We start from the raw sequence: 5,986 nt of genomic DNA on the forward strand, positions 1-5,986 counted from the left end.
AGCCGCACCCACCAAATTTCGGGAGGAAAACCGATTTTGTACATACACAAGCCGCACCTGTATATAAGCTGCATACGCCCACATTGAAAATACGCAACACAAACACGTAATTGGGGTTTTTAAGGGTTATTGTTCTATCTTCGTTATTCATTATCCATTATCCGTTATCGGTCAGTTCATAATACGCTACAAAGTCTAGGAGCCGGTACACTTACTCTCAGCCAAAAGGCCAAGCTAAGGTCCTAGCCCTAAAGCCTTGCTGCGATCATTGCGAATGCACCGTTCCCGGAGGTACTGCAATACCGGGCCGATGCGTGGAGTGGACAGAGAAAGTTTGGGGAAAAAGTAGCGGCTTATAGTCCGGAATTTACTGTACTTTTTTTTTTTAACAAAGATTTATCGCACTCCAAACTTTTCGTCGGGCAGATCCGCCATTGTTGTTTCGGTCTCGCGGTTCGAGATTTCGTCTGCACGGCGATCTTGGCAAACGAGATCTCGTTGCTTCGAGATTACGTCATTGTTGTGGTGCTTGTCGTCGAGTGAAGATGAAGTATGCCTCCGTAAAAACGGTATTTGGTAAAAATCAACACAAAATTGGTCATTTATCAGTGTCAGTAATAAAATGAAACATAATGCAGAGAGTGATAACAACGGCAATAATTCCGGCAAGGAAAACACATGTGTTGAAGCGAACGATTTGACGAAAGAAAATAAACAAAAGAATACTCCTACCAAGAAAAGGACTCAATTATATTCCTGGTTACGCTATGAGGAGGATGATAATGGAGGCTACATGTTCTGTGATGCGTGTACCCAGCGTGACAAAAAAAACGGATTGCAAAAATTATTTCGCAATACGAACTTTCAGAAGAGCACATTCGATCGGCACCACGACAATGAAAACCACAAATTATCAATGGAAATTCCGTTGCTGCAATTGGACCTTGAGAAGGCATTACAACTGTGGCGGGATCAGCAAACCACGAAGAATATATGAACTGAAAACCTGAAGTGATAACTGCCTTGTATTACCAATTAACTGTGATGATTAAAACTGCATGAATATATAGACTAATATTTCAGCAATATTATTTTGTATAATGTACAATATTTTTGTGAACTGAAAAATCTTGAAGTGATAACTGATTTGTATTATCAATAAACGGTGATGATTAAAACTGAATGAATATATAGATTTATATTATATATTTGTCGCCAATTTACAATTTCAATATAACACTACATTTTGGGGACCCATAGATATCTGTTGGGACCCATAGATTTTTGAACATGCGAGTCCCCGGGATCCATCACTTTTCAGAGGTAAAATGAACACTGCTGTAGGTGGTGCTGATCTTGGGAGTTATTTCCATTATTCTCCCGGCAGCTTTCACCACCCGCTGAAGAGCCTGCAGCAGGAAAACCACACTACGCATCAGTACGGTTGCAAAAATTTACCATCAGAGCTCTGGGGATGCGAGTGTTCTTCAGCTTCCCCAGATAATAAAGGCGGTGTTGTGCTTATCCTACTGCTGAAGCAGTATGGCCCCCGCAGGACAGGTCTTCAGTCACTGTTACTCCCAGGAATTTCAAACTTCTCACCCTCTCTACCTCCTCCACCACAATCTCCTTGGTCTTTTGGGTGTTTAGAACCAAGTTGTTGTTTTGACTCCCGATGTTGCACATCTCTCCTGTAGTTCATCTCATCACTGTTGGAGATTAGCTCAAGTAGGGTGGTGGTCGGCTAAACTTGATGATGAGGTAGGCCGCAGAGAAGGCGAGGAATCATGGGTGTACAAGGAGTAAAGGACTTAGTACGCACCCTTGGGGAACTCCGGTGTTGATGACTCCATGATGTGTGAAGTAAAACACCTTCCAAAAAATCTAGACAACTAATGTAATGAGTTTTGTCAAATTCTAATTGTGGGAATGCTCGAACATTCCCACTTAAGTTATATGTCATGATTACTAACTCTGATCACCTGGAGCAATCAGGTGGCGCCTGTGTGGGCGCCTTCTGATTGGCTGGCACTTCGCTCTTAAGCGCGCTGCGCCCAGAGTTCCGTGTCAGAGTGTACATTTGTAACTCTGTGCGACTCTCCTGATTTCCCGTTCGTCTAAGAACTCTGCTTACCTGTTTCTGCCTGCCTCCGATCCGACCTGTTTCCGCCCCACGCTTCGATCTCCTCTCCAGCCCCGGTAAACTCGACCTGCCTGATTTCCGCACTCCGATTGGCCACTCGATCCGAAGCTATCTATCCGGCGCCGCTGCTGACGTCTGACGGCCATTACGTCTCCCGCAAGCCCTGAACGCTTCCTTAAATAAAGAACTGAAACGAATGCTCTGGGGTTTCCTGGTCTGTTCTGGTCTCCTGATATTATATATATATTCTTAATAGAATTATACTTCTTCTACTCCAAGTTTAACGGCAGTTGGCACCATTATTTTGGTGCATTCCCGCCCCATCATCCTACTTATTGTAGCGTCAACCATATGACACCAAGTGAAAGTACTCAACGGGATTATAAAATACCCCTTTTTTCAATTTGGCACAGAACATGTAGTGTTCCTCCCCACAATCATGCAAACATATTCCAAAATATTGGATCGAAGTATATTGTTTGATCTCGTATCCCCTAGAGCTGTGACGTCACAGGATGACTACGAGAAGCAAAACAAATGGCGCGTCCTGTTGAAAAACGGCAATTGTAGTCGACAGCGAATGAATAACGCGCATTTCAGTTTGGAGTAATTAGAACTTTGCTTACCGTGACACTGTGGGACTTCTGACTGATTTGTCCGAGTTGATCACCAAAGGGTAAGTTTACCTGCCGTCGTGTACAGCGCGCGTTCCTTTTTGACTTCGCCTCATTTTAGGTATGTGATGTTGACTTTTCCTCTCGTGTTTTTTTTACGCTTGTCTTGCAATTACCATAATATTTTCCAGAAAGCTCCCCTTGAGCGTGCTGGCACCTGAGGCTACCCTGCCGTGTCCTGGCTGGTTCAGCCACTGTTAGCTCTGTGTGTTATTTTTGCCTGTTTGCCCCACTTTGGCTGCTCGCCATTTGTTGTATCATTGCTGCACTCGCCTGCGACACAAACACTACCGAAACTTGGCTTAAAAAAACTCAAAACCTTTTGACTCGTTAACATGTAAACCAATAGGGTGACTGGCTTGCTAGGGTGCTTGTGTTCTTCATATGACGTCAGAGCTCAGGAAGTCAAAGACGAGAGACCCCCAAAACCACGTCCTTTTACCCACATTTTTCTTAAACGGTCTGCATTTATATAGTCAATGAAGACCTCCCAAAGAACTTTACAATGTGCTTCACACTTACCCATTCAAACACACACACTCACACACCAATAGGGAGTCAGCCATGCAAGGCGCCTACCTACTTATTGGGGGCATTAGGGATTCAGTCTTGCCAAAGGAGACTTCGACATATAACACGGAAGAGCCGGTCGGGAATGTGGTCGGGAATTGAATCTGCGACCTCTTGATCGCAAGACGAGCGCTCTACCTCCTGAGCTAATGCCGGCCTTTTCAACAGTTTTTTTTCCCCTTTTTGCTTTAATCTTCTTTTTTTGTTTCTTATTTTCACATTTTTTGTTTCTTTTTCCTAGTTTTTTACTCCTTTTTTCCTTTTTTTTTGTTCTCTAGTTTTCCTTTATTTTTGTCCTTCTTTGTCTCCCTTTTACCTTGCTTTTTTCTTTTCCCCCCGTTTCTCTTCTATTATTTTTTCCTTTTTTTACATGATGATTTCACCTTTTTAAGTAACTTTTTGGCATAATGTTACATAATAATTGTAAATATATGGACGAAAGCAACAAAAACAATCCGAAGAGAGTGGCTTCTCTATAAAAGACACAAACTTGTATTGCAAAGTTGACGAAGAAACTTAGGTAAGAAAGGTCATGTAGCTACATTGTCTAACCATGCATGCGATGATTAAAGTAAACCACACTTGTCTCTATTTTTTAATGTTTAACTTATAAAAAAATGCAGTAATTATATATTTTTTTAAAACAAGGTAAACTCCTCCAACTACCCGATGTCAAGACCAGAAGAGAAGGAAGACCCAGATGCGTAACGTTACTCACAAGTTTATTGAAATAAAGAGGAAGGTCAGCGCCAGCGATCCAGTGCTCGCTGGACGCGGGAAGCAAGCCGGTCACAGGATCGGAGCGTGTTCTGTGTGCGGAAGTGGATTTTCCGGAGCGGGAGATCGTAGCGTAATTCACAGCGAATACGGAAGAACAGGTCGTTAGCCGGGACGGGAGATCAAAACGTGGTCGGGGTCAAAAAACAGGTCGTAGCCAGAGGCAAACGGGGAAATCAGGAACGAGTGGAAAACGGATGACAAAACAGGACCGACGGGAGTCAAGGTAAAAAATGCTTGCCTTGTGAAAACAGAGGTTTGCTGACGGACTGACAACCGGCGAGTGAAAGGACTCCGCTTAAATAGGACGGGGAACCAATCAGGTAACCAGCAGCAGCTGGCACCAAACGAGCAGGCACAGGTGAGTGTAATGAGTAACCATGACACCTGAACCACTACAACCTTCGCCACCTCTCTCTGTCGCTCTCTGGCAAAAACACAAGTTCTCATGCACACCTGCTTAATTTTTCTCAATCTCGTGCTGACATTGACTTCAAAAGACTGTGCTTAAAACAAAACAGGGGGAACCTGCATTGTTTTCGCCTGCATGCACTGTAATTCTGGCCAAATTTCCAAATACAGTGGAACCTCGGTTCTCGACCATAATCCGTTCCAGAACCCTGTTCGAGAACCGATTTGTTCAATCACCGAAATAATTTTTCCCATTGAAAATAATGTAAATCATTTTAATCCGTTCCATCACCCTGGATGTTTACCATGAATGCTTAACGTAAACATAGGGCTAACCCAGGCTAATCGTACGTTCGCGTTATCGTAATCTTCTGTACGAAAGATTACGCTAACATGAACGTGTAAAAATAAAAAAATCAGGTCGTTTACAAGTCATTTAGCACCAGAAGTGGCTAGCACTTCATTGGAAAGGGGGCTCCGTTCAAACACCCTGAATTTTGGGCTCAGTTCCAACACCCTGAATGTTTACCTGAATGTTCAACGTAATCATAAAGCTAACCCAGGCTAATCGTACAATCACGTTATCGTAATCTTCCGTACGAAAGATTACGCTAACACGAACGTGTAAAAAAAAAAGGATAAAGAAAGGAATTATGAATAGGATTTCTTACCTCTGTAGTGGTCAGAAGGCGCATGCTGTATTCCCTAGCAAGTTCGGAAACTCGCACACCTCTTTCATATTTAGCTATTATGTCTTTCTTAAAGGCAATAGTTGTACGAACAACTTTTCTTTTTTCACCTGTCCTGCTTGCACCGACCTTCTTCGGAGGCATAGTTAGGGGCTAAAACACTCCGTTCACCGATATCAAAAGCGAAAGCAAAAAGAGGCAAGCGCGCACGTGATAACAGTTGGTCACGAGGGGTGGGGGCGATCTACACGATCTACACCCGTACGCCGCAGAGCATCGCACTATAGCGTACGCACTCACGCAGTACCGGCGTTCGAACTCCGAATTTTTGACAGAACAGCGAAGCAAGACTTTCTCGAAATTTTTGGTCGAACTGAGAGGCGTTCGAAAACCGAGGTTCCACTGTAATGAATTAATTTCATAATCTCTGGCCTGATTTGTATGCAGAGGATGAGACGGTCTGCACATGCGCGCAGTTTAGAGGGAACAAGCGCTATTAAATTACGAAACCGATATAAAAAAAAAAAAATCTAATTCAATTAAATGGTTCTCCAAAAATCCCACAAGGTGGCAGCAACTTTCCCTCAATCGTATATCACAGGCATTCATTTGTGGCAACAAAAGGACGGCTAGATTTAGAGATGTGCCCCCTCCAGCTCGATGAAGGTGCTGGGTCCGTGCTCCCTGTCTACTTAAATTGTTTCAAAATAAATTCCTGCGCG

The sequence above is a fragment of the Urocampus carinirostris genome, chromosome 3 (assembly GCF_059441175.1).
Source record: "Urocampus carinirostris isolate Australia breed hairy pipefish chromosome 3, RoL_Ucar_1.0, whole genome shotgun sequence".
Lineage (NCBI taxonomy): Eukaryota > Metazoa > Chordata > Actinopteri > Syngnathiformes > Syngnathidae > Urocampus > Urocampus carinirostris.